This window comes from Pleurodeles waltl, chromosome 5 (genome assembly GCF_031143425.1).
Source record: "Pleurodeles waltl isolate 20211129_DDA chromosome 5, aPleWal1.hap1.20221129, whole genome shotgun sequence".
NCBI lineage: Eukaryota > Metazoa > Chordata > Amphibia > Caudata > Salamandridae > Pleurodeles > Pleurodeles waltl.
In genome coordinates this window covers 592218870-592244701 of record NC_090444.1, presented here as the reverse complement: position 1 = coordinate 592244701, position 25832 = coordinate 592218870, and the positions used below count along the sequence as shown (strand labels likewise).

Genomic DNA, 25832 nt, shown 5'->3' with positions numbered 1-25832 from the left:
GAGGCCGGCCCAATGGGTCCTCAATGGACCGATAGAACCCGGTGCATCACCTGGCCTGGTATTTCCAGCTTCACCAAGCAATCTGGTGGCAAGGCTGACTTTAGCAGTCCTGCTGAAAAGGGGGTCCCCATATGGCCCAGAGGCCCTCATTTGCATAGGCCCTGCCCTTCTCTCTGCTCTGCCCAGCTTCCCACAAAGCAATGCGTCACTGGCAACAGTATAGAGTTGGGGGACGGGGTAAAGGATAATGACAGGGAGGCTGGAAAATAGAAAGAAAGGTCACTGAAGTGCTGAAGTCTTCCTTGCTAAATGCAGCTGGGCACTGGCATTGGCCTGCAGGAGCGGTTAACACCTTAAGAATGTTGAGGGGCGGCCAATTCAAAAATACAAATGGGAAGGAAGGCACTGGAAGTTGCTTTATTATTACTAGAAGACTTGCAAACAAAGGACCTTTCTCTCTCGAAAGCTTTTAAAAATATGGAACGCTTCACGAATTTGCGTGTCATCCTTGCGCAGGGGCCATGCTAATCTTCTCTGTATCGTTCCAATTTTAGTATATGTGCCGCCGAAGCAAGCACACTTCATGGGTGAGCCTTCAATGTATATACACTCCCTGAATCTGCAGTCTTCAGACGTAGGGTGGCCTGAAAGCGCTGATTGGATGGTCCAGTAAGCATTCAATTCTGAGACACATGGCAATAAGGCATGAGGCCTAACAATCCACTTCTATTCCCTATATTTGTGGTCCAAATCTTCACACATTGTAAGCATCTTCATTACGCCAGGTTGCAAAGGCTCATGGTCCAGACTACAGGCAAAGAGCATTGTGACATCACACTTCCTGGGGAACGTTGATGGAAAAGGTGAGTCAGCTGCACAGTAGGCTAGGTGATGGCTTGTGGGAGTGGGATGGTGTTGTGGTGGGTTCCAGGGCAGAGAGAGCATATGAAAAGGTGTCTTAATTTTCACCTGTATTTGAATAATAAACGCTTTAGTGTTGTACTGGCCTGCTTACTAAGGAATCCTCAGGCTCAGCCCCTTACAGCTCTGGAAACGATGATGTTGAACCAGACTCTGTAAGAAACTAATGCTTATTCAAAATGTTTCTTTGCTGCTGGGTCTGCTTGGTCTGGCACTTGTGTCCTTTTCTCTCCTAGGGTCCTTGGTGTAAGTTACGAAAACCTGACAGAACGTAATTTCAGGGGGGCAGGTAAGTTCACTTGCAGCTTCAGTGTGCGTTGTAAATGTGGTTACATATTGTGATAGAATGACGTTTTAAAACACAGACACACACACACGCGAGGGCGCGCATTCTCTAGCACTCTCTGAAGGAGAAGGGGGAAAGTGCTCTTGTATGGGGCCAGTGGCGCAATGGATAACGCTTCTGACTATGGATCAGAAGATTGTAGGTTCGACTCCTACCTGGCTCGGAAGGGTTGCCGGTCCCTTTTTTCATGTAATTGCACTTGAGTTCTTAATTATCTCAGTCTTCTTGTAGGATTAACATTCCGGTGCGGGATGTATCCAACAATCGTTCTGTGGTAAGGAGGCTGTGATAGCAACTGTGGCTAGTAGAAAGTTTAATGATTGTCCTGGATTCTATGAGCCTGACCTTTGAATGTTTCCCAAGCCTAAGCTTTTTGAACAAGGGAGGAAAACTTCACAACATTTGTTTTCTGGAGTGAAAATAGTTTTACTTCAAGGGTCAAGATGCGGGTCGCAGGGGTCTAAAAAATTGGTTGTGCAGGATTTTTAGGAACAACTGTTCAAGACACCCACCTTTTAGAACTCTCTTGAAAATTATAGAAAGAAGCCCCATGTGAAAAGGCTCCTGGTGAAAGAGATAACATGCCTTCTTTTGGATCTGAAGACTGCAGGTTTGAACCCTATGTAGACCTTGCACTTTTTCATCTATTGTGATTTTTTTATCAGTAGGCTGCAGTTTAATGCTCATCAGTAATACTACTCTTGGGCACAGGCAGATGTCATTCGATTGATGGCAGCCTCAATAACAAAGCAGGGGACGGCGGGCACACAATTATATGCACAATGAGGCAATGTCTTTGATTTGGTGGAAGAGAATTAGAATGCCTAGGTAGGGGGCGAAAAGTTACACTGCCTATGATGGCAAACATTTTTAAAAAGAGCCTGCTTGCAGATGAAAGGAACATTTACCTCCAAAGATTCAATATAGTAAACAGCTCTCAAGGAAATACTACTGATTGGTGGAAGAGAAAGATTGTGGAGCAACTACTCCCCGAACCATAGGCATTTCTGAGAGAAATGGGGGGAATGATTTCAAATGTTGCCCAGACGTGGGTCTTGAAAAGTCCATCATAACCCCCCAGTAAAACTGAATTTTGAAACAGCCAAGCGTTCACCCTCAAGGGGTGCGCGGGTCTGGGATTTCAACAGGGGTCCTTGATCCTTCAAACAAGGTATAAAGGTTGTTAACACAGATGTGTGCCAGAGTGTGTAGTGTGTTTGAGTTAGCACTTGATAGATGGCCCTTTTAATTTTGTGAGAATCATAATGCACTGAGCCAGTTCCTTGTTATCCATGGGCCAACACCTGACACACCCAGATGGAACCCAAGGCGGGGAGAGAGGTGGATTAGGGCAGCTTCAAGAGCATTGTGCTGTTTCTGCCTTCTGCCCCTCTAATCCCCGATCGGCCACGATCGGCCAAAACCTCTCTAAAAGGGTGCAGGGTGAACATTTCTTGGACCTCAGAAACTGAGGGAGGCCGGCCCAATGGGTCCTCAATGGACCGATAGAACCCAGTGCCTCACCTGGCCTGGTATTTCCAGCTTCACCAAGCAATCTGGTGGCAAGGCTTACTTTAGCAGTCCTGCTGAAAAGGGGGTCCCCATATGGCCCAGAGGCCCTCATTTGCATAGGCCCTGCCCTTCTCTCTGCTCTGCCCAGCTTCCCACAAAGCAATGCGTCACTGGCAACAGTATAGAGTTGGGGGACGGGGTAAAGGATAATGACAGGGAGGCTGGAAAATAGAAAGAAAGGTCACTGAAGTGCTGAAGTCTTCCTTGCTAAATGCAGCTGGGCACTGGCATTGGCCTGCAGGAGCGGTTAACACCTTAAGAATGTTGAGGGGCGGCCAATTCAAAAATACAAATGGGAAGGAAGGCACTGGAAGTTGCTTTATTATTACTAGAAGACTTGCAAACAAAGGACCTTTCTCTCTCGAAAGCTTTTAAAAATATGGAACGCTTCACGAATTTGCATGTCATCCTTGCGCAGGGGCCATGCTAATCTTCTCTGTATCGTTCCAATTTTAGTATATGTGCCGCCGAAGCAAGCACACTTCATGGGTGAGCCTTCAATGTATATACACTCCCTGAATCTGCAGTCTTCAGACGTAGGGTGGCCTGAAAGCGCTGATTGGATGGTCCAGTAAGCATTCAATTCTGAGACACATGGCAATAAGGCATGAGGCCTAACAATCCACTTCTATTCCCTATATTTGTGGTCCAAATCTTCACACATTGTAAGCATCTTCATTACGCCAGGTTGCAAAGGCTCATGGTCCAGACTACAGGCAAAGAGCATTGTGACATCACACTTCCTGGGGAACGTTGATGGAAAAGGTGAGTCAGCTGCACAGTAGGCTAGGTGATGGCTTGTGGGAGTGGGATGGTGTTGTGGTGGGTTCCAGGGCAGAGAGAGCATATGAAAAGGTGTCTTAATTTTCACCTGTATTTGAATAATAAACGCTTTAGTGTTGTACTGGCCTGCTTACTAAGGAATCCTCAGGCTCAGCCCCTTACAGCTCTGGAAACGATGATGTTGAACCAGACTCTGTAAGAAACTAATGCTTATTCAAAATGTTTCTTTGCTGCTGGGTCTGCTTGGTCTGGCACTTGTGTCCTTTTCTCTCCTAGGGTCCTTGGTGTAAGTTACGAAAACCTGACAGAACGTAATTTCAGGGGGGCAGGTAAGTTCACTTGCAGCTTCAGTGTGCGTTGTAAATGTGGTTACATATTGTGATAGAATGACGTTTTAAAACACAGACACACACACACGCGAGGGCGCGCATTCTCTAGCACTCTCTGAAGGAGAAGGGGGAAAGTGCTCTTATATGGGGCCAGTGGCGCAATGGATAACGCTTCTGACTATGGATCAGAAGATTGTAGGTTCGACTCCTTCCTGGCTCGGAAGGGTTGCCGGTCCCTTTTTTCATGTAATTGCACTTGAGTTCTTAATTATCTCAGTCTTCTTGTAGGATTAACATTCCGGTGCGGGATGTATCCAACAATCGTTCTGTGGTAAGGAGGCTGTGATAGCAACTGTGGCTAGTAGAAAGTTTAATGATTGTCCTGGATTCTATGAGCCTGACCTTTGAATGTTTCCCAAGCCTAAGCTTTTTGAACAAGGGAGGAAAACTTCACAACATTTGTTTTCTGGAGTGAAAATAGTTTTACTTCAAGGGTCAAGATGCGGGTCGCAGGGGTCTAAAAAATTGGTTGTGCAGGATTTTTAGGAACAACTGTTCAAGACACCCACCTTTTAGAACTCTCTTGAAAATTATAGAAAGAAGCCCCATGTGAAAAGGCTCCTGGTGAAAGAGATAACATGCCTTCTTTTGGATCTGAAGACTGCAGGTTTGAACCCTATGTAGACCTTGCACTTTTTCATCTATTGTGATTTTTTAATCAGTAGGCTGCAGTTTAATGCTCATCAGTAATACTACTCTTGGGCACAGGCAGATGTCATTCGATTGATGGCAGCCTCAATAACAAAGCAGGGGACGGCGGGCACACAATTATATGCACAATGAGGCAATGTCTTTGATTTGGTGGAAGAGAATTAGAATGCCTAGGTAGGGGGCGAAAAGTTACACTGCCTATGATGGCAAACATTCTTAAAAAGAGCCTGCTTGCAGATGAAAGGAACATTTACCTCCAAAGATTCAATATAGTAAACAGCTCTCAAGGAAATACTACTGATTGGTGGAAGAGAAAGATTGTGGAGCAACTACTCCCCGAACCATAGGCATTTCTGAGAGAAATGGGGGGAATGATTTCAAATGTTGCCCAGACGTGGGTCTTGAAAAGTCCATCATAACCCCCCAGTAAAACTGAATTTTGAAACAGCCAAGCGTTCACCCTCAAGGGGTGCGCGGGTCTGGGATTTCAACAGGGGTCCTTGATCCTTCAAACAAGGTATAAAGGTTGTTAACACATATGTGTGCCAGAGTGTGTAGTGTGTTTGAGTTAGCACTTGATAGATGGCCCTTTTAATTTTGTGAGAATCATAATGCACTGAGCCAGTTCCTTGTTATCCATGGGCCAACACCTGACACACCCAGATGGAACCCAAGGCGGGGAGAGAGGTGGATTAGAGCAGCTTCAAGAGCATTGTGCTCTTTCTGCCTTCTGCCCCTCTCATCCCCGATCGGCCATGATCGGCCAAAACCTCTCTAAAAGGTTGCAGGGTGAACATTTCTTGGACCTCAGAAACTGAGGGAGGCCGGCCCAATGGGTCCTCAATGGACCGATAGAACCCGGTGCATCACCTGGCCTGGTATTTCCAGCTTCACCAAGCAATCTGGTGGCAAGGCTGACTTTAGCAGTCCTGCTGAAAAGGGGGTCCCCATATGGCCCAGAGGCCCTCATTTGCATAGGCCCTGCCCTTCTCTCTGCTCTGCCCAGCTTCCCACAAAGCAATGCGTCACTGGCAACAGTATAGAGTTGGGGGACGGGGTAAAGGATAATGACAGGGAGGCTGGAAAATAGAAAGAAAGGTCACTGAAGTGCTGAAGTCTTCCTTGCTAAATGCAGCTGGGCACTGGCATTGGCCTGCAGGAGCGGTTAACACCTTAAGAATGTTGAGGGGCGGCCAATTCAAAAATACAAATGGGAAGGAAGGCACTGGAAGTTGCTTTATTATTACTAGAAGACTTGCAAACAAAGGACCTTTCTCTCTCGAAAGCTTTTAAAAATATGGAACGCTTCACGAATTTGCATGTCATCCTTGCGCAGGGGCCATGCTAATCTTCTCTGTATCGTTCCAATTTTAGTATATGTGCCGCCGAAGCAAGCACACTTCATGGGTGAGCCTTCAATGTATATACACTCCCTGAATCTGCAGTCTTCAGACGTAGGGTGGCCTGAAAGCGCTGATTGGATGGTCCAGTAAGCATTCAATTCTGAGACACATGGCAATAAGGCATGAGGCCTAACAATCCACTTCTATTCCCTATATTTGTGGTCCAAATCTTCACACATTGTAAGCATCTTCATTACGCCAGGTTGCAAAGGCTCATGGTCCAGACTACAGGCAAAGAGCATTGTGACATCACACTTCCTGGGGAACGTTGATGGAAAAGGTGAGTCAGCTGCACAGTAGGCTAGGTGATGGCTTGTGGGAGTGGGATGGTGTTGTGGTGGGTTCCAGGGCAGAGAGAGCATATGAAAAGGTGTCTTAATTTTCACCTGTATTTGAATAATAAACGCTTTAGTGTTGTACTGGCCTGCTTACTAAGGAATCCTCAGGCTCAGCCCCTTACAGCTCTGGAAACGATGATGTTGAACCAGACTCTGTAAGAAACTAATGCTTATTCAAAATGTTTCTTTGCTGCTGGGTCTGCTTGGTCTGGCACTTGTGTCCTTTTCTCTCCTAGGGTCCTTGGTGTAAGTTACGAAAACCTGACAGAACGTAATTTCAGGGGGGCAGGTAAGTTCACTTGCAGCTTCAGTGTGCGTTGTAAATGTGGTTACATATTGTGATAGAATGACGTTTTAAAACACAGACACACACACACGCGAGGGCGCGCATTCTCTAGCACTCTCTGAAGGAGAAGGGGGAAAGTGCTCTTATATGGGGCCAGTGGCGCAATGGATAACGCTTCTGACTATGGATCAGAAGATTGTAGGTTCGACTCCTACCTGGCTCGGAAGGGTTGCCGGTCCCTTTTTTCATGTAATTGCACTTGAGTTCTTAATTATCTCAGTCTTCTTGTAGGATTAACATTCCGGTGCGGGATGTATCCAACAATCGTTCTGTGGTAAGGAGGCTGTGATAGCAACTGTGGCTAGTAGAAAGTTTAATGATTGTCCTGGATTCTATGAGCCTGACCTTTGAATGTTTCCCAAGCCTAAGCTTTTTGAACAAGGGAGGAAAACTTCACAACATTTGTTTTCTGGAGTGAAAATAGTTTTACTTCAAGGGTCAAGATGCGGGTCGCAGGGGTCTAAAAAATTGGTTGTGCAGGATTTTTAGGAACAACTGTTCAAGACACCCACCTTTTAGAACTCTCTTGAAAATTATAGAAAGAAGCCCCATGTGAAAAGGCTCCTGGTGAAAGAGATAACATGCCTTCTTTTGGATCTGAAGACTGCAGGTTTGAACCCTATGTAGACCTTGCACTTTTTCATCTATTGTGATTTTTTTATCAGTAGGCTGCAGTTTAATGCTCATCAGTAATACTACTCTTGGGCACAGGCAGATGTCATTCGATTGATGGCAGCCTCAATAACAAAGCAGGGGACGGCGGGCACACAATTATATGCACAATGAGGCAATGTCTTTGATTTGGTGGAAGAGAATTAGAATGCCTAGGTAGGGGGCGAAAAGTTACACTGCCTATGATGGCAAACATTCTTAAAAAGAGCCTGCTTGCAGATGAAAGGAACATTTACCTCCAAAGATTCAATATAGTAAACAGCTCTCAAGGAAATACTACTGATTGGTGGAAGAGAAAGATTGTGGAGCAACTACTCCCCGAACCATAGGCATTTCTGAGAGAAATGGGGGGAATGATTTCAAATGTTGCCCAGACGTGGGTCTTGAAAAGTCCATCATAACCCCCCAGTAAAACTGAATTTTGAAACAGCCAAGCGTTCACCCTCAAGGGGTGCGCGGGTCTGGGATTTCAACAGGGGTCCTTGATCCTTCAAACAAGGTATAAAGGTTGTTAACACAGATGTGTGCCAGAGTGTGTAGTGTGTTTGAGTTAGCACTTGATAGATGGCCCTTTTAATTTTGTGAGAATCATAATGCACTGAGCCAGTTCCTTGTTATCCATGGGCCAACACCTGACACACCCAGATGGAACCCAAGGCGGGGAGAGAGGTGGATTAGGGCAGCTTCAAGAGCATTGTGCTGTTTCTGCCTTCTGCCCCTCTAATCCCCGATCGGCCACGATCGGCCAAAACCTCTCTAAAAGGGTGCAGGGTGAACATTTCTTGGACCTCAGAAACTGAGGGAGGCCGGCCCAATGGGTCCTCAATGGACCGATAGAACCCAGTGCCTCACCTGGCCTGGTATTTCCAGCTTCACCAAGCAATCTGGTGGCAAGGCTTACTTTAGCAGTCCTGCTGAAAAGGGGGTCCCCATATGGCCCAGAGGCCCTCATTTGCATAGGCCCTGCCCTTCTCTCTGCTCTGCCCAGCTTCCCACAAAGCAATGCGTCACTGGCAACAGTATAGAGTTGGGGGACGGGGTAAAGGATAATGACAGGGAGGCTGGAAAATAGAAAGAAAGGTCACTGAAGTGCTGAAGTCTTCCTTGCTAAATGCAGCTGGGCACTGGCATTGGCCTGCAGGAGCGGTTAACACCTTAAGAATGTTGAGGGGCGGCCAATTCAAAAATACAAATGGGAAGGAAGGCACTGGAAGTTGCTTTATTATTACTAGAAGACTTGCAAACAAAGGACCTTTCTCTCTCGAAAGCTTTTAAAAATATGGAACGCTTCACGAATTTGCATGTCATCCTTGCGCAGGGGCCATGCTAATCTTCTCTGTATCGTTCCAATTTTAGTATATGTGCCGCCGAAGCAAGCACACTTCATGGGTGAGCCTTCAATGTATATACACTCCCTGAATCTGCAGTCTTCAGACGTAGGGTGGCCTGAAAGCGCTGATTGGATGGTCCAGTAAGCATTCAATTCTGAGACACATGGCAATAAGGCATGAGGCCTAACAATCCACTTCTATTCCCTATATTTGTGGTCCAAATCTTCACACATTGTAAGCATCTTCATTACGCCAGGTTGCAAAGGCTCATGGTCCAGACTACAGGCAAAGAGCATTGTGACATCACACTTCCTGGGGAACGTTGATGGAAAAGGTGAGTCAGCTGCACAGTAGGCTAGGTGATGGCTTGTGGGAGTGGGATGGTGTTGTGGTGGGTTCCAGGGCAGAGAGAGCATATGAAAAGGTGTCTTAATTTTCACCTGTATTTGAATAATAAACGCTTTAGTGTTGTACTGGCCTGCTTACTAAGGAATCCTCAGGCTCAGCCCCTTACAGCTCTGGAAACGATGATGTTGAACCAGACTCTGTAAGAAACTAATGCTTATTCAAAATGTTTCTTTGCTGCTGGGTATGCTTGGTCTGGCACTTGTGTCCTTTTCTCTCCTAGGGTCCTTGGTGTAAGTTACGAAAACCTGACAGAACGTAATTTCAGGGGGGCAGGTAAGTTCACTTGCAGCTTCAGTGTGCGTTGTAAATGTGGTTACATATTGTGATAGAATGACGTTTTAAAACACAGACACACACACACGCGAGGGCGCGCATTCTCTAGCACTCTCTGAAGGAGAAGGGGGAAAGTGCTCTTATATGGGGCCAGTGGCGCAATGGATAACGCTTCTGACTATGGATCAGAAGATTGTAGGTTCGACTCCTACCTGGCTCGGAAGGGTTGCCGGTCCCTTTTTTCATGTAATTGCACTTGAGTTCTTAATTATCTCAGTCTTCTTGTAGGATTAACATTCCGGTGCGGGATGTATCCAACAATCGTTCTGTGGTAAGGAGGCTGTGATAGCAACTGTGGCTAGTAGAAAGTTTAATGATTGTCCTGGATTCTATGAGCCTGACCTTTGAATGTTTCCCAAGCCTAAGCTTTTTGAACAAGGGAGGAAAACTTCACAACATTTGTTTTCTGGAGTGAAAATAGTTTTACTTCAAGGGTCAAGATGCGGGTCGCAGGGGTCTAAAAAATTGGTTGTGCAGGATTTTTAGGAACAACTGTTCAAGACACCCACCTTTTAGAACTCTCTTGAAAATTATAGAAAGAAGCCCCATGTGAAAAGGCTCCTGGTGAAAGAGATAACATGCCTTCTTTTGGATCTGAAGACTGCAGGTTTGAACCCTATGTAGACCTTGCACTTTTTCATCTATTGTGATTTTTTAATCAGTAGGCTGCAGTTTAATGCTCATCAGTAATACTACTCTTGGGCACAGGCAGATGTCATTCGATTGATGGCAGCCTCAATAACAAAGCAGGGGACGGCGGGCACACAATTATATGCACAATGAGGCAATGTCTTTGATTTGGTGGAAGAGAATTAGAATGCCTAGGTAGGGGGCGAAAAGTTACACTGCCTATGATGGCAAACATTCTTAAAAAGAGCCTGCTTGCAGATGAAAGGAACATTTACCTCCAAAGATTCAATATAGTAAACAGCTCTCAAGGAAATACTACTGATTGGTGGAAGAGAAAGATTGTGGAGCAACTACTCCCCGAACCATAGGCATTTCTGAGAGAAATGGGGGGAATGATTTCAAATGTTGCCCAGACGTGGGTCTTGAAAAGTCCATCATAACCCCCCAGTAAAACTGAATTTTGAAACAGCCAAGCGTTCACCCTCAAGGGGTGCGCGGGTCTGGGATTTCAACAGGGGTCCTTGATCCTTCAAACAAGGTATAAAGGTTGTTAACACATATGTGTGCCAGAGTGTGTAGTGTGTTTGAGTTAGCACTTGATAGATGGCCCTTTTAATTTTGTGAGAATCATAATGCACTGAGCCAGTTCCTTGTTATCCATGGGCCAACACCTGACACACCCAGATGGAACCCAAGGCGGGGAGAGAGGTGGATTAGAGCAGCTTCAAGAGCATTGTGCTCTTTCTGCCTTCTGCCCCTCTCATCCCCGATCGGCCATGATCGGCCAAAACCTCTCTAAAAGGTTGCAGGGTGAACATTTCTTGGACCTCAGAAACTGAGGGAGGCCGGCCCAATGGGTCCTCAATGGACCGATAGAACCCGGTGCATCACCTGGCCTGGTATTTCCAGCTTCACCAAGCAATCTGGTGGCAAGGCTGACTTTAGCAGTCCTGCTGAAAAGGGGGTCCCCATATGGCCCAGAGGCCCTCATTTGCATAGGCCCTGCCCTTCTCTCTGCTCTGCCCAGCTTCCCACAAAGCAATGCGTCACTGGCAAAAGTATAGAGTTGGGGGACGGGGTAAAGGATAATGACAGGGAGGCTGGAAAATAGAAAGAAAGGTCACTGAAGTGCTGAAGTCTTCCTTGCTAAATGCAGCTGGGCACTGGCATTGGCCTGCAGGAGCGGTTAACACCTTAAGAATGTTGAGGGGCGGCCAATTCAAAAATACAAATGGGAAGGAAGGCACTGGAAGTTGCTTTATTATTACTAGAAGACTTGCAAACAAAGGACCTTTCTCTCTCGAAAGCTTTTAAAAATATGGAACGCTTCACGAATTTGCGTGTCATCCTTGCGCAGGGGCCATGCTAATCTTCTCTGTATCGTTCCAATTTTAGTATATGTGCCGCCGAAGCAAGCACACTTCATGGGTGAGCCTTCAATGTATATACACTCCCTGAATCTGCAGTCTTCAGACGTAGGGTGGCCTGAAAGCGCTGATTGGATGGTCCAGTAAGCATTCAATTCTGAGACACATGGCAATAAGGCATGAGGCCTAACAATCCACTTCTATTCCCTATATTTGTGGTCCAAATCTTCACACATTGTAAGCATCTTCATTACGCCAGGTTGCAAAGGCTCATGGTCCAGACTACAGGCAAAGAGCATTGTGACATCACACTTCCTGGGGAACGTTGATGGAAAAGGTGAGTCAGCTGCACAGTAGGCTAGGTGATGGCTTGTGGGAGTGGGATGGTGTTGTGGTGGGTTCCAGGGCAGAGAGAGCATATGAAAAGGTGTCTTAATTTTCACCTGTATTTGAATAATAAACGCTTTAGTGTTGTACTGGCCTGCTTACTAAGGAATCCTCAGGCTCAGCCCCTTACAGCTCTGGAAACGATGATGTTGAACCAGACTCTGTAAGAAACTAATGCTTATTCAAAATGTTTCTTTGCTGCTGGGTCTGCTTGGTCTGGCACTTGTGTCCTTTTCTCTCCTAGGGTCCTTGGTGTAAGTTACGAAAACCTGACAGAACGTAATTTCAGGGGGGCAGGTAAGTTCACTTGCAGCTTCAGTGTGCGTTGTAAATGTGGTTACATATTGTGATAGAATGACGTTTTAAAACACAGACACACACACACGCGAGGGCGCGCATTCTCTAGCACTCTCTGAAGGAGAAGGGGGAAAGTGCTCTTGTATGGGGCCAGTGGCGCAATGGATAACGCTTCTGACTATGGATCAGAAGATTGTAGGTTCGACTCCTACCTGGCTCGGAAGGGTTGCCGGTCCCTTTTTTCATGTAATTGCACTTGAGTTCTTAATTATCTCAGTCTTCTTGTAGGATTAACATTCCGGTGCGGGATGTATCCAACAATCGTTCTGTGGTAAGGAGGCTGTGATAGCAACTGTGGCTAGTAGAAAGTTTAATGATTGTCCTGGATTCTATGAGCCTGACCTTTGAATGTTTCCCAAGCCTAAGCTTTTTGAACAAGGGAGGAAAACTTCACAACATTTGTTTTCTGGAGTGAAAATAGTTTTACTTCAAGGGTCAAGATGCGGGTCGCAGGGGTCTAAAAAATTGGTTGTGCAGGATTTTTAGGAACAACTGTTCAAGACACCCACCTTTTAGAACTCTCTTGAAAATTATAGAAAGAAGCCCCATGTGAAAAGGCTCCTGGTGAAAGAGATAACATGCCTTCTTTTGGATCTGAAGACTGCAGGTTTGAACCCTATGTAGACCTTGCACTTTTTCATCTATTGTGATTTTTTTATCAGTAGGCTGCAGTTTAATGCTCATCAGTAATACTACTCTTGGGCACAGGCAGATGTCATTCGATTGATGGCAGCCTCAATAACAAAGCAGGGGACGGCGGGCACACAATTATATGCACAATGAGGCAATGTCTTTGATTTGGTGGAAGAGAATTAGAATGCCTAGGTAGGGGGCGAAAAGTTACACTGCCTATGATGGCAAACATTTTTAAAAAGAGCCTGCTTGCAGATGAAAGGAACATTTACCTCCAAAGATTCAATATAGTAAACAGCTCTCAAGGAAATACTACTGATTGGTGGAAGAGAAAGATTGTGGAGCAACTACTCCCCGAACCATAGGCATTTCTGAGAGAAATGGGGGGAATGATTTCAAATGTTGCCCAGACGTGGGTCTTGAAAAGTCCATCATAACCCCCCAGTAAAACTGAATTTTGAAACAGCCAAGCGTTCACCCTCAAGGGGTGCGCGGGTCTGGGATTTCAACAGGGGTCCTTGATCCTTCAAACAAGGTATAAAGGTTGTTAACACAGATGTGTGCCAGAGTGTGTAGTGTGTTTGAGTTAGCACTTGATAGATGGCCCTTTTAATTTTGTGAGAATCATAATGCACTGAGCCAGTTCCTTGTTATCCATGGGCCAACACCTGACACACCCAGATGGAACCCAAGGCGGGGAGAGAGGTGGATTAGGGCAGCTTCAAGAGCATTGTGCTGTTTCTGCCTTCTGCCCCTCTAATCCCCGATCGGCCACGATCGGCCAAAACCTCTCTAAAAGGGTGCAGGGTGAACATTTCTTGGACCTCAGAAACTGAGGGAGGCCGGCCCAATGGGTCCTCAATGGACCGATAGAACCCAGTGCCTCACCTGGCCTGGTATTTCCAGCTTCACCAAGCAATCTGGTGGCAAGGCTTACTTTAGCAGTCCTGCTGAAAAGGGGGTCCCCATATGGCCCAGAGGCCCTCATTTGCATAGGCCCTGCCCTTCTCTCTGCTCTGCCCAGCTTCCCACAAAGCAATGCGTCACTGGCAACAGTATAGAGTTGGGGGACGGGGTAAAGGATAATGACAGGGAGGCTGGAAAATAGAAAGAAAGGTCACTGAAGTGCTGAAGTCTTCCTTGCTAAATGCAGCTGGGCACTGGCATTGGCCTGCAGGAGCGGTTAACACCTTAAGAATGTTGAGGGGCGGCCAATTCAAAAATACAAATGGGAAGGAAGGCACTGGAAGTTGCTTTATTATTACTAGAAGACTTGCAAACAAAGGACCTTTCTCTCTCGAAAGCTTTTAAAAATATGGAACGCTTCACGAATTTGCATGTCATCCTTGCGCAGGGGCCATGCTAATCTTCTCTGTATCGTTCCAATTTTAGTATATGTGCCGCCGAAGCAAGCACACTTCATGGGTGAGCCTTCAATGTATATACACTCCCTGAATCTGCAGTCTTCAGACGTAGGGTGGCCTGAAAGCGCTGATTGGATGGTCCAGTAAGCATTCAATTCTGAGACACATGGCAATAAGGCATGAGGCCTAACAATCCACTTCTATTCCCTATATTTGTGGTCCAAATCTTCACACATTGTAAGCATCTTCATTACGCCAGGTTGCAAAGGCTCATGGTCCAGACTACAGGCAAAGAGCATTGTGACATCACACTTCCTGGGGAACGTTGATGGAAAAGGTGAGTCAGCTGCACAGTAGGCTAGGTGATGGCTTGTGGGAGTGGGATGGTGTTGTGGTGGGTTCCAGGGCAGAGAGAGCATATGAAAAGGTGTCTTAATTTTCACCTGTATTTGAATAATAAACGCTTTAGTGTTGTACTGGCCTGCTTACTAAGGAATCCTCAGGCTCAGCCCCTTACAGCTCTGGAAACGATGATGTTGAACCAGACTCTGTAAGAAACTAATGCTTATTCAAAATGTTTCTTTGCTGCTGGGTCTGCTTGGTCTGGCACTTGTGTCCTTTTCTCTCCTAGGGTCCTTGGTGTAAGTTACGAAAACCTGACAGAACGTAATTTCAGGGGGGCAGGTAAGTTCACTTGCAGCTTCAGTGTGCGTTGTAAATGTGGTTACATATTGTGATAGAATGACGTTTTAAAACACAGACACACACACACGCGAGGGCGCGCATTCTCTAGCACTCTCTGAAGGAGAAGGGGGAAAGTGCTCTTATATGGGGCCAGTGGCGCAATGGATAACGCTTCTGACTATGGATCAGAAGATTGTAGGTTCGACTCCTTCCTGGCTCGGAAGGGTTGCCGGTCCCTTTTTTCATGTAATTGCACTTGAGTTCTTAATTATCTCAGTCTTCTTGTAGGATTAACATTCCGGTGCGGGATGTATCCAACAATCGTTCTGTGGTAAGGAGGCTGTGATAGCAACTGTGGCTAGTAGAAAGTTTAATGATTGTCCTGGATTCTATGAGCCTGACCTTTGAATGTTTCCCAAGCCTAAGCTTTTTGAACAAGGGAGGAAAACTTCACAACATTTGTTTTCTGGAGTGAAAATAGTTTTACTTCAAGGGTCAAGATGCGGGTCGCAGGGGTCTAAAAAATTGGTTGTGCAGGATTTTTAGGAACAACTGTTCAAGACACCCACCTTTTAGAACTCTCTTGAAAATTATAGAAAGAAGCCCCATGTGAAAAGGCTCCTGGTGAAAGAGATAACATGCCTTCTTTTGGATCTGAAGACTGCAGGTTTGAACCCTATGTAGACCTTGCACTTTTTCATCTATTGTGATTTTTTAATCAGTAGGCTGCAGTTTAATGCTCATCAGTAATACTACTCTTGGGCACAGGCAGATGTCATTCGATTGATGGCAGCCTCAATAACAAAGCAGGGGACGGCGGGCACACAATTATATGCACAATGAGGCAATGTCTTTGATTTGGTGGAAGAGAATTAGAATGCCTAGGTAGGGGGCGAAAAGTTACACTGCCTATGATGGCAAACATTCTTAAAAAGAGCCTGCTTGCAGATGAAAGGAACATTTACCTCCAAAGATTCAATATAGTAAACAGCTCTCAAGGAAATACTACTGATTGGTGGAAGAGAAAGATTGTGGAGCAACTACTCCCCGAACCATAGGCATTTCTGAGAGAAATGGGGGGAATGATTTCAAATGTTGCCCAGACGTGGGTCTTGAAAAGTCCATCATAACCCCCCAGTAAAACTGAATTTTGAAACAGCCAAGCGTTCACCCTCAAGGGGTGCGCGGGTCTGGGATTTCAACAGGGGTCCTTGATCCTTCAAACAAGGTATAAAGGTTGTTAACACATATGTGTGCCAGAGTGTGTAGTGTGTTTGAGTTAGCACTTGATAGATGGCCCTTTTAATTTTGTGAGAATCATAATGCACTGAGCCAGTTCCTTGTTATCCATGGGCCAACACCTGACACACCCAGATGGAACCCAAGGCGGGGAGAGAGGTGGATTAGAGCAGCTTCAAGAGCATTGTGCTCTTTCTGCCTTCTGCCCCTCTCATCCCCGATCGGCCATGATCGGCCAAAACCTCTCTAAAAGGTTGCAGGGTGAACATTTCTTGGACCTCAGAAACTGAGGGAGGCCGGCCCAATGGGTCCTCAATGGACCGATAGAACCCGGTGCATCACCTGGCCTGGTATTTCCAGCTTCACCAAGCAATCTGGTGGCAAGGCTGACTTTAGCAGTCCTGCTGAAAAGGGGGTCCCCATATGGCCCAGAGGCCCTCATTTGCATAGGCCCTGCCCTTCTCTCTGCTCTGCCCAGCTTCCCACAAAGCAATGCGTCACTGGCAACAGTATAGAGTTGGGGGACGGGGTAAAGGATAATGACAGGGAGGCTGGAAAATAGAAAGAAAGGTCACTGAAGTGCTGAAGTCTTCCTTGCTAAATGCAGCTGGGCACTGGCATTGGCCTGCAGGAGCGGTTAACACCTTAAGAATGTTGAGGGGCGGCCAATTCAAAAATACAAATGGGAAGGAAGGCACTGGAAGTTGCTTTATTATTACTAGAAGACTTGCAAACAAAGGACCTTTCTCTCTCGAAAGCTTTTAAAAATATGGAACGCTTCACGAATTTGCATGTCATCCTTGCGCAGGGGCCATGCTAATCTTCTCTGTATCGTTCCAATTTTAGTATATGTGCCGCCGAAGCAAGCACACTTCATGGGTGAGCCTTCAATGTATATACACTCCCTGAATCTGCAGTCTTCAGACGTAGGGTGGCCTGAAAGCGCTGATTGGATGGTCCAGTAAGCATTCAATTCTGAGACACATGGCAATAAGGCATGAGGCCTAACAATCCACTTCTATTCCCTATATTTGTGGTCCAAATCTTCACACATTGTAAGCATCTTCATTACGCCAGGTTGCAAAGGCTCATGGTCCAGACTACAGGCAAAGAGCATTGTGACATCACACTTCCTGGGGAACGTTGATGGAAAAGGTGAGTCAGCTGCACAGTAGGCTAGGTGATGGCTTGTGGGAGTGGGATGGTGTTGTGGTGGGTTCCAGGGCAGAGAGAGCATATGAAAAGGTGTCTTAATTTTCACCTGTATTTGAATAATAAACGCTTTAGTGTTGTACTGGCCTGCTTACTAAGGAATCCTCAGGCTCAGCCCCTTACAGCTCTGGAAACGATGATGTTGAACCAGACTCTGTAAGAAACTAATGCTTATTCAAAATGTTTCTTTGCTGCTGGGTCTGCTTGGTCTGGCACTTGTGTCCTTTTCTCTCCTAGGGTCCTTGGTGTAAGTTACGAAAACCTGACAGAACGTAATTTCAGGGGGGCAGGTAAGTTCACTTGCAGCTTCAGTGTGCGTTGTAAATGTGGTTACATATTGTGATAGAATGACGTTTTAAAACACAGACACACACACACGCGAGGGCGCGCATTCTCTAGCACTCTCTGAAGGAGAAGGGGGAAAGTGCTCTTATATGGGGCCAGTGGCGCAATGGATAACGCTTCTGACTATGGATCAGAAGATTGTAGGTTCGACTCCTACCTGGCTCGGAAGGGTTGCCGGTCCCTTTTTTCATGTAATTGCACTTGAGTTCTTAATTATCTCAGTCTTCTTGTAGGATTAACATTCCGGTGCGGGATGTATCCAACAATCGTTCTGTGGTAAGGAGGCTGTGATAGCAACTGTGGCTAGTAGAAAGTTTAATGATTGTCCTGGATTCTATGAGCCTGACCTTTGAATGTTTCCCAAGCCTAAGCTTTTTGAACAAGGGAGGAAAACTTCACAACATTTGTTTTCTGGAGTGAAAATAGTTTTACTTCAAGGGTCAAGATGCGGGTCGCAGGGGTCTAAAAAATTGGTTGTGCAGGATTTTTAGGAACAACTGTTCAAGACACCCACCTTTTAGAACTCTCTTGAAAATTATAGAAAGAAGCCCCATGTGAAAAGGCTCCTGGTGAAAGAGATAACATGCCTTCTTTTGGATCTGAAGACTGCAGGTTTGAACCCTATGTAGACCTTGCACTTTTTCATCTATTGTGATTTTTTTATCAGTAGGCTGCAGTTTAATGCTCATCAGTAATACTACTCTTGGGCACAGGCAGATGTCATTCGATTGATGGCAGCCTCAATAACAAAGCAGGGGACGGCGGGCACACAATTATATGCACAATGAGGCAATGTCTTTGATTTGGTGGAAGAGAATTAGAATGCCTAGGTAGGGGGCGAAAAGTTACACTGCCTATGATGGCAAACATTCTTAAAAAGAGCCTGCTTGCAGATGAAAGGAACATTTACCTCCAAAGATTCAATATAGTAAACAGCTCTCAAGGAAATACTACTGATTGGTGGAAGAGAAAGATTGTGGAGCAACTACTCCCCGAACCATAGGCATTTCTGAGAGAAATGGGGGGAATGATTTCAAATGTTGCCCAGACGTGGGTCTTGAAAAGTCCATCATAACCCCCCAGTAAAACTGAATTTTGAAACAGCCAAGCGTTCACCCTCAAGGGGTGCGCGGGTCTGGGATTTCAACAGGGGTCCTTGATCCTTCAAACAAGGTATAAAGGTTGTTAACACAGATGTGTGCCAGAGTGTGTAGTGTGTTTGAGTTAGCACTTGATAGATGGCCCTTTTAATTTTGTGAGAATCATAATGCACTGAGCCAGTTCCTTGTTATCCATGGGCCAACACCTGACACACCCAGATGGAACCCAAGGCGGGGAGAGAGGTGGATTAGGGCAGCTTCAAGAGCATTGTGCTGTTTCTGCCTTCTGCCCCTCTAATCCCCGATCGGCCACGATCGGCCAAAACCTCTCTAAAAGGGTGCAGGGTGAACATTTCTTGGACCTCAGAAACTGAGGGAGGCCGGCCCAATGGGTCCTCAATGGACCGATAGAACCCAGTGCCTCACCTGGCCTGGTATTTCCAGCTTCACCAAGCAATCTGGTGGCAAGGCTTACTTTAGCAGTCCTGCTGAAAAGGGGGTCCCCATATGGCCCAGAGGCCCTCATTTGCATAGGCCCTGCCCTTCTCTCTGCTCTGCCCAGCTTCCCACAAAGCAATGCGTCACTGGCAACAGTATAGAGTTGGGGGACGGGGTAAAGGATAATGACAGGGAGGCTGGAAAATAGAAAGAAAGGTCACTGAAGTGCTGAAGTCTTCCTTGCTAAATGCAGCTGGGCACTGGCATTGGCCTGCAGGAGCGGTTAACACCTTAAGAATGTTGAGGGGCGGCCAATTCAAAAATACAAATGGGAAGGAAGGCACTGGAAGTTGCTTTATTATTACTAGAAGACTTGCAAACAAAGGACCTTTCTCTCTCGAAAGCTTTTAAAAATATGGAACGCTTCACGAATTTGCATGTCATCCTTGCGCAGGGGCCATGCTAATCTTCTCTGTATCGTTCCAATTTTAGTATATGTGCCGCCGAAGCAAGCACACTTCATGGGTGAGCCTTCAATGTATATACACTCCCTGAATCTGCAGTCTTCAGACGTAGGGTGGCCTGAAAGCGCTGATTGGATGGTCCAGTAAGCATTCAATTCTGAGACACATGGCAATAAGGCATGAGGCCTAACAATCCACTTCTATTCCCTATATTTGTGGTCCAAATCTTCACACATTGTAAGCATCTTCATTACGCCAGGTTGCAAAGGCTCATGGTCCAGACTACAGGCAAAGAGCATTGTGACATCACACTTCCTGGGGAACGTTGATGGAAAAGGTGAGTCAGCTGCACAGTAGGCTAGGTGATGGCTTGTGGGAGTGGGATGGTGTTGTGGTGGGTTCCAGGGCAGAGAGAGCATATGAAAAGGTGTCTTAATTTTCACCTGTATTTGAATAATAAACGCTTTAGTGTTGTACTGGCCTGCTTACTAAGGAATCCTCAGGCTCAGCCCCTTACAGCTCTGGAAACGATGATGTTGAACCAGACTCTGTAAGAAACTAATGCTTATTCAAAATGTTTCTTTGCTGCTGGGTATGCTTGGTCTGGCACTTGTGTCCTTTTCTCTCCTAGGGTCCTTGGTGTAAGTTACGAAAACCTGACAGAACGTAATTTCAGGGGGGCAGGTAAGTTCACTTGCAGCTTCAGTGTGCGTTGTAAATGTGGTTACATATTGTGATAGAATGACGTTTTAAAACACAGACACACACACACGCGAGGGCGCGCATTCTCTAGCACTCTCTGAAGGAGAAGGGGGAAAGTGCTCTTATATGGGGCCAGTGGCGCAATGGATAACGCTTCTGACTATGGATCAGAAGATTGTAGGTTCGACTCCTACCTGGCTCGGAAGGGTTGCCGGTCCCTTTTTTCATGTAATTGCACTTGAGTTCTTAATTATCTCAGTCTTCTTGTAGGATTAACATTCCGGTGCGGGATGTATCCAACAATCGTTCTGTGGTAAGGAGGCTGTGATAGCAACTGTGGCTAGTAGAAAGTTTAATGATTGTCCTGGATTCTATGAGCCTGACCTTTGAATGTTTCCCAAGCCTAAGCTTTTTGAACAAGGGAGGAAAACTTCACAACATTTGTTTTCTGGAGTGAAAATAGTTTTACTTCAAGGGTCAAGATGCGGGTCGCAGGGGTCTAAAAAATTGGTTGTGCAGGATTTTTAGGAACAACTGTTCAAGACACCCACCTTTTAGAACTCTCTTGAAAATTATAGAAAGAAGCCCCATGTGAAAAGGCTCCTGGTGAAAGAGATAACATGCCTTCTTTTGGATCTGAAGACTGCAGGTTTGAACCCTATGTAGACCTTGCACTTTTTCATCTATTGTGATTTTTTAATCAGTAGGCTGCAGTTTAATGCTCATCAGTAATACTACTCTTGGGCACAGGCAGATGTCATTCGATTGATGGCAGCCTCAATAACAAAGCAGGGGACGGCGGGCACACAATTATATGCACAATGAGGCAATGTCTTTGATTTGGTGGAAGAGAATTAGAATGCCTAGGTAGGGGGCGAAAAGTTACACTGCCTATGATGGCAAACATTCTTAAAAAGAGCCTGCTTGCAGATGAAAGGAACATTTACCTCCAAAGATTCAATATAGTAAACAGCTCTCAAGGAAATACTACTGATTGGTGGAAGAGAAAGATTGTGGAGCAACTACTCCCCGAACCATAGGCATTTCTGAGAGAAATGGGGGGAATGATTTCAAATGTTGCCCAGACGTGGGTCTTGAAAAGTCCATCATAACCCCCCAGTAAAACTGAATTTTGAAACAGCCAAGCGTTCACCCTCAAGGGGTGCGCGGGTCTGGGATTTCAACAGGGGTCCTTGATCCTTCAAACAAGGTATAAAGGTTGTTAACACATATGTGTGCCAGAGTGTGTAGTGTGTTTGAGTTAGCACTTGATAGATGGCCCTTTTAATTTTGTGAGAATCATAATGCACTGAGCCAGTTCCTTGTTATCCATGGGCCAACACCTGACACACCCAGATGGAACCCAAGGCGGGGAGAGAGGTGGATTAGAGCAGCTTCAAGAGCATTGTGCTCTTTCTGCCTTCTGCCCCTCTCATCCCCGATCGGCCACGATCGGCCAAAACCTCTCTAAAAGGGTGCAGGGTGAACATTTCTTGGACCTCAGAAACTGAGGGAGGCCGGCCCAATGGGTCCTCAATGGACCGATAGAACCCAGTGCCTCACCTGGCCTGGTATTTCCAGCTTCACCAAGCAATCTGGTGGCAAGGCTTACTTTAGCAGTCCTGCTGAAAAGGGGGTCCCCATATGGCCCAGAGGCCCTCATTTGCATAGGCCCTGCCCTTTTCTCTGCTCTGCCCAGCTTCCCACAAAGCAATGCGTCACTGGCAACAGTATAGAGTTGGGGGACGGGGTAAAGGATAATGACAGGGAGGCTGGAAAATAGAAAGAAAGGTCACTGAAGTGCTGAAGTCTTCCTTGCTAAATGCAGCTGGGCACTGGCATTGGCCTGCAGGAGCGGTTAACACCTTAAGAATGTTGAGGGGCGGCCAATTCAAAAATACAAATGGGAAGGAAGGCACTGGAAGTTGCTTTATTATTACTAGAAGACTTGCAAACAAAGGACCTTTCTCTCTCGAAAGCTGTTAAAAATATGGAACGCTTCACGAATTTGCGTGTCATCCTTGCGCAGGGGCCATGCTAATCTTCTCTGTATCGTTCCAATTTTAGTATATGTGCCGCCGAAGCAAGCACACTTCATGGGTGAGCCTTCAATGTATATACACTCCCTGAATCTGCAGTCTTCAGACGTAGGGTGGCCTGAAAGCGCTGATTGGATGGTCCAGTAAGCATTCAATTCTGAGACACATGGCAATAAGGCATGAGGCCTAACAATCCACTTCTATTCCCTATATTTGTGGTCCAAATCTTCACACATTGTAAGCATCTTCATTACGCCAGGTTGCAAAGGCTCATGGTCCAGACTACAGGCAAAGAGCATTGTGACATCACACTTCCTGGGGAACGTTGATGGAAAAGGTGAGTCAGCTGCACAGTAGGCTAGGTGATGGCTTGTGGGAGTGGGATGGTGTTGTGGTGGGTTCCAGGGCAGAGAGAGCATATGAAAAGGTGTCTTAATTTTCACCTGTATTTGAATAATAAACGCTTTAGTGTTGTACTGGCCTGCTTACTAAGGAATCCTCAGGCTCAGCCCCTTACAGCTCTGGAAACGATGATGTTGAACCAGACTCTGTAAGAAACTAATGCTTATTCAAAATGTTTCTTTGCTGCTGGGTCTGCTTGGTCTGGCACTTGTGTCCTTTTCTCTCCTAGGGTCCTTGGTGTAAGTTACGAAAACCTGACAGAACGTAATTTCAGGGGGGCAGGTAAGTTCACTTGCAGCTTCAGTGTGCGTTGTAAATGTGGTTACATATTGTGATAGAATGACGTTTTAAAACACAGACACACACACACGCGAGGGCGCGCATTCTCTAGCACTCTCTGAAGGAGAAGGGGGAAAGTGCTTTTATATGGGGCCAGTGGCGCAATGGATAACGCTTCTGACTATGGATCAGAAGATTGTAGGTTCGACTCCTATCTGGCTCGGAAGGGTTGCCGGTCCCTTTTTTCATGTAATTGCACTTGAGTTCTTAATTATCTCAGTCTTCTTGTAGGATTAACATTCCGGTGCGGGATGTATCCAACAATCGTTCTGTGGTAAGGAGGCTGTGATAGCAACTGTGGCTAGTAGAAAGTTTAATGATTGTCCTGGATTCTATGAGCCTGACCTTTGAATGTTTCCCAAGCCTAAGCTTTTTGAACAAGGGAGGAAAACTTCACAACATTTGTTTTCTGGAGTGAAAATAGTTTTACTTCAAGGGTCAAGATGCGGGTCGCAGGGGTCTAAAAAATTGGTTGTGCAGGATTTTTAGGAACAACTGTTCAAGACACCCACCTTTTAGAACTCTCTTGAAAATTATAGAAAGAAGCCCCATGTGAAAAGGCTCCTGGTGAAAGAGATAACATGCCTTCTTTTGGATCTGAAGACTGCAGGTTTGAACCCTATGTAGACCTTGCACTTTTTCATCTATTGTGATTTTTTTATCAGTAGGCTGCAGTTTAATGCTCATCAGTAATACTACTCTTGGGCACAGGCAGATGTCATTCGATTGATGGCAGCCTCAATAACAAAGCAGGGGACGGCGGGCACACAATTATATGCACAATGAGGCAATGTCTTTGATTTGGTGGAAGAGAATTAGAATGCCTAGGTAGGGGGCGAAAAGTTACACTGCCTATGATGGCAAACATTCTTAAAAAGAGCCTGCTTGCAGATGAAAGGAACATTTACCTCCAAAGATTCAATATAGTAAACAGCTCTCAAGGAAATACTACTGATTGGTGGAAGAGAAAGATTGTGGAGCAACTACTCCCCGAACCATAGGCATTTCTGAGAGATATGGGGGGAATGATTTCAAATGTTGCCCAGACGTGGGTCTTGAAAAGTCCATCATAACCCCCCAGTAAAACTGAATTTTGAAACAGCCAAGCGTTCACCCTCAAGGGGTGCGCGGGTCTGGGATTTCAACAGGGGTCCTTGATCCTTCAAACAAGGTATAAAGGTTGTTAACACAGATGTGTGCCAGAGTGTGTAGTGTGTTTGAGTTAGCACTTGATAGATGGCCCTTTTAATTTTGTGAGAATCATAATGCACTGAGCCAGTTCCTTGTTATCCATGGGCCAACACCTGACACACCCAGATGGAACCCAAGGCGGGGAGAGAGGTGGATTAGGGCAGCTTCAAGAGCATTGTGCTGTTTCTGCCTTCTGCCCCTCTCATCCCCGATCGGCCACGATCGGCCAAAACCTCTCTAAAAGGGTGCAGGGTGAACATTTCTTGGACCTCAGAAACTGAGGGAGGCTGGCCCAATGGGTCCTCAATGGACCGATAAAACCCAGTGCCTCACCTGGCCTGGTATTTCCAGCTTCACCAAGCAATCTGGTGGCAAGGCTTACTTTAGCAGTCCTGCTGAAAAGGGGGTCCCCATATGGCCCAGAGGCCCTCATTTGCATAGGCCCTGCCCTTCTCTCTGCTCTGCCCAGCTTCCCACAAAGCAATGCGTCACTGGCAACAGTATAGAGTTGGGGGACGGGGTAAAGGATAATGACAGGGAGGCTGGAAAATAGAAAGAAAGGTCACTGAAGTGCTGAAGTCTTCCTTGCTAAATGCAGCTGGGCACTGGCATTGGCCTGCAGGAGCGGTTAACACCTTAAGAATGTTGAGGGGCGGCCAATTCAAAAATACAAATGGGAAGGAAGGCACTGGAAGTTGCTTTATTATTACTAGAAGACTTGCAAACAAAGGACCTTTCTCTCTCGAAAGCTTTTAAAAATATGGAACGCTTCACGAATTTGCGTGTCATCCTTGCGCAGGGGCCATGCTAATCTTCTCTGTATCGTTCCAATTTTAGTATATGTGCCGCCGAAGCAAGCACACTTCATGGGTGAGCCTTCAATGTATATACACTCCCTGAATCTGCAGTCTTCAGACGTAGGGTGGCCTGAAAGCGCTGATTGGATGGTCCAGTAAGCATTCAATTCTGAGACACATGGCAATAAGCATGAGGCCTAACAATCCACTTCTATTCCCTATATTTGTGGTCCAAATCTTCACACATTGTAAGCATCTTCATTACGCCAGGTTGCAAAGGCTCATGGTCCAGACTACAGGCAAAGAGCATTGTGACATCACACTTCCTGGGGAACGTTGATGGAAAAGGTGAGTCAGCTGCACAGTAGGCTAGGTGATGGCTTGTGGGAGTGGGATGGTGTTGTGGTGGGTTCCAGGGCAGAGAGAGCATATGAAAAGGTGTCTTAATTTTCACCTGTATTTGAATAATAAACGCTTTAGTGTTGTACTGGCCTGCTTACTAAGGAATCCTCAGGCTCAGCCCCTTACAGCTCTGGAAACGATGATGTTGAACCAGACTCTGTAAGAAACTAATGCTTATTCAAAATGTTTCTTTGCTGCTGGGTCTGCTTGGTCTGGCACTTGTGTCCTTTTCTCTCCTAGGGTCCTT

General features: G+C 46.1%; 19 non-coding genes across 19 annotated transcripts; 9 read left to right on the top strand and 10 right to left on the bottom strand.

The window, feature by feature from the left end:
- Nucleotides 1-471: 471 nt before the first annotated feature.
- Nucleotides 472-578, bottom strand: LOC138297797 (U6 spliceosomal RNA). The gene has a single exon (XR_011204336.1). It is a non-coding gene; the product is annotated as a U6 spliceosomal RNA (small nuclear RNA).
- A 779-nt stretch (nt 579-1357) lies between these two features.
- Nucleotides 1358-1430, top strand: TRNAH-AUG (transfer RNA histidin (anticodon AUG)). Its single transcript has one exon. It is a non-coding gene; the product is annotated as a tRNA-His (tRNA).
- Nucleotides 1431-3212: 1782 nt separating this feature from the next.
- Nucleotides 3213-3319, bottom strand: LOC138297885 (U6 spliceosomal RNA). Its single transcript, XR_011204422.1, has one exon. It is a non-coding gene; the product is annotated as a U6 spliceosomal RNA (small nuclear RNA).
- A 779-nt stretch (nt 3320-4098) lies between these two features.
- On the top strand, nt 4099-4171 carry TRNAH-AUG (transfer RNA histidin (anticodon AUG)). The gene has a single exon. It is a non-coding gene; the product is annotated as a tRNA-His (tRNA).
- A 1782-nt stretch (nt 4172-5953) lies between these two features.
- Nucleotides 5954-6060, bottom strand: LOC138297883 (U6 spliceosomal RNA). The gene has a single exon (XR_011204420.1). It is a non-coding gene; the product is annotated as a U6 spliceosomal RNA (small nuclear RNA).
- A 779-nt stretch (nt 6061-6839) lies between these two features.
- TRNAH-AUG (transfer RNA histidin (anticodon AUG)) lies at nt 6840-6912 on the top strand. The gene has a single exon. It is a non-coding gene; the product is annotated as a tRNA-His (tRNA).
- A 1782-nt stretch (nt 6913-8694) lies between these two features.
- LOC138297882 (U6 spliceosomal RNA) lies at nt 8695-8801 on the bottom strand. Its single transcript, XR_011204419.1, has one exon. It is a non-coding gene; the product is annotated as a U6 spliceosomal RNA (small nuclear RNA).
- Nucleotides 8802-9580: 779 nt separating this feature from the next.
- TRNAH-AUG (transfer RNA histidin (anticodon AUG)) lies at nt 9581-9653 on the top strand. The gene has a single exon. It is a non-coding gene; the product is annotated as a tRNA-His (tRNA).
- A 1782-nt stretch (nt 9654-11435) lies between these two features.
- LOC138297796 (U6 spliceosomal RNA) lies at nt 11436-11542 on the bottom strand. Its single transcript, XR_011204335.1, has one exon. It is a non-coding gene; the product is annotated as a U6 spliceosomal RNA (small nuclear RNA).
- A 779-nt stretch (nt 11543-12321) lies between these two features.
- Nucleotides 12322-12394, top strand: TRNAH-AUG (transfer RNA histidin (anticodon AUG)). Its single transcript has one exon. It is a non-coding gene; the product is annotated as a tRNA-His (tRNA).
- A 1782-nt stretch (nt 12395-14176) lies between these two features.
- LOC138297881 (U6 spliceosomal RNA) lies at nt 14177-14283 on the bottom strand. Its single transcript, XR_011204418.1, has one exon. It is a non-coding gene; the product is annotated as a U6 spliceosomal RNA (small nuclear RNA).
- A 779-nt stretch (nt 14284-15062) lies between these two features.
- Nucleotides 15063-15135, top strand: TRNAH-AUG (transfer RNA histidin (anticodon AUG)). Its single transcript has one exon. It is a non-coding gene; the product is annotated as a tRNA-His (tRNA).
- A 1782-nt stretch (nt 15136-16917) lies between these two features.
- Nucleotides 16918-17024, bottom strand: LOC138297880 (U6 spliceosomal RNA). Its single transcript, XR_011204417.1, has one exon. It is a non-coding gene; the product is annotated as a U6 spliceosomal RNA (small nuclear RNA).
- A 779-nt stretch (nt 17025-17803) lies between these two features.
- Nucleotides 17804-17876, top strand: TRNAH-AUG (transfer RNA histidin (anticodon AUG)). The gene has a single exon. It is a non-coding gene; the product is annotated as a tRNA-His (tRNA).
- Nucleotides 17877-19658: 1782 nt separating this feature from the next.
- LOC138297879 (U6 spliceosomal RNA) lies at nt 19659-19765 on the bottom strand. Its single transcript, XR_011204416.1, has one exon. It is a non-coding gene; the product is annotated as a U6 spliceosomal RNA (small nuclear RNA).
- A 779-nt stretch (nt 19766-20544) lies between these two features.
- On the top strand, nt 20545-20617 carry TRNAH-AUG (transfer RNA histidin (anticodon AUG)). The gene has a single exon. It is a non-coding gene; the product is annotated as a tRNA-His (tRNA).
- A 1782-nt stretch (nt 20618-22399) lies between these two features.
- Nucleotides 22400-22506, bottom strand: LOC138297795 (U6 spliceosomal RNA). Its single transcript, XR_011204334.1, has one exon. It is a non-coding gene; the product is annotated as a U6 spliceosomal RNA (small nuclear RNA).
- A 779-nt stretch (nt 22507-23285) lies between these two features.
- Nucleotides 23286-23358, top strand: TRNAH-AUG (transfer RNA histidin (anticodon AUG)). Its single transcript has one exon. It is a non-coding gene; the product is annotated as a tRNA-His (tRNA).
- Nucleotides 23359-25140: 1782 nt separating this feature from the next.
- Nucleotides 25141-25247, bottom strand: LOC138297794 (U6 spliceosomal RNA). Its single transcript, XR_011204333.1, has one exon. It is a non-coding gene; the product is annotated as a U6 spliceosomal RNA (small nuclear RNA).
- Nucleotides 25248-25832: the final 585 nt, after the last annotated feature.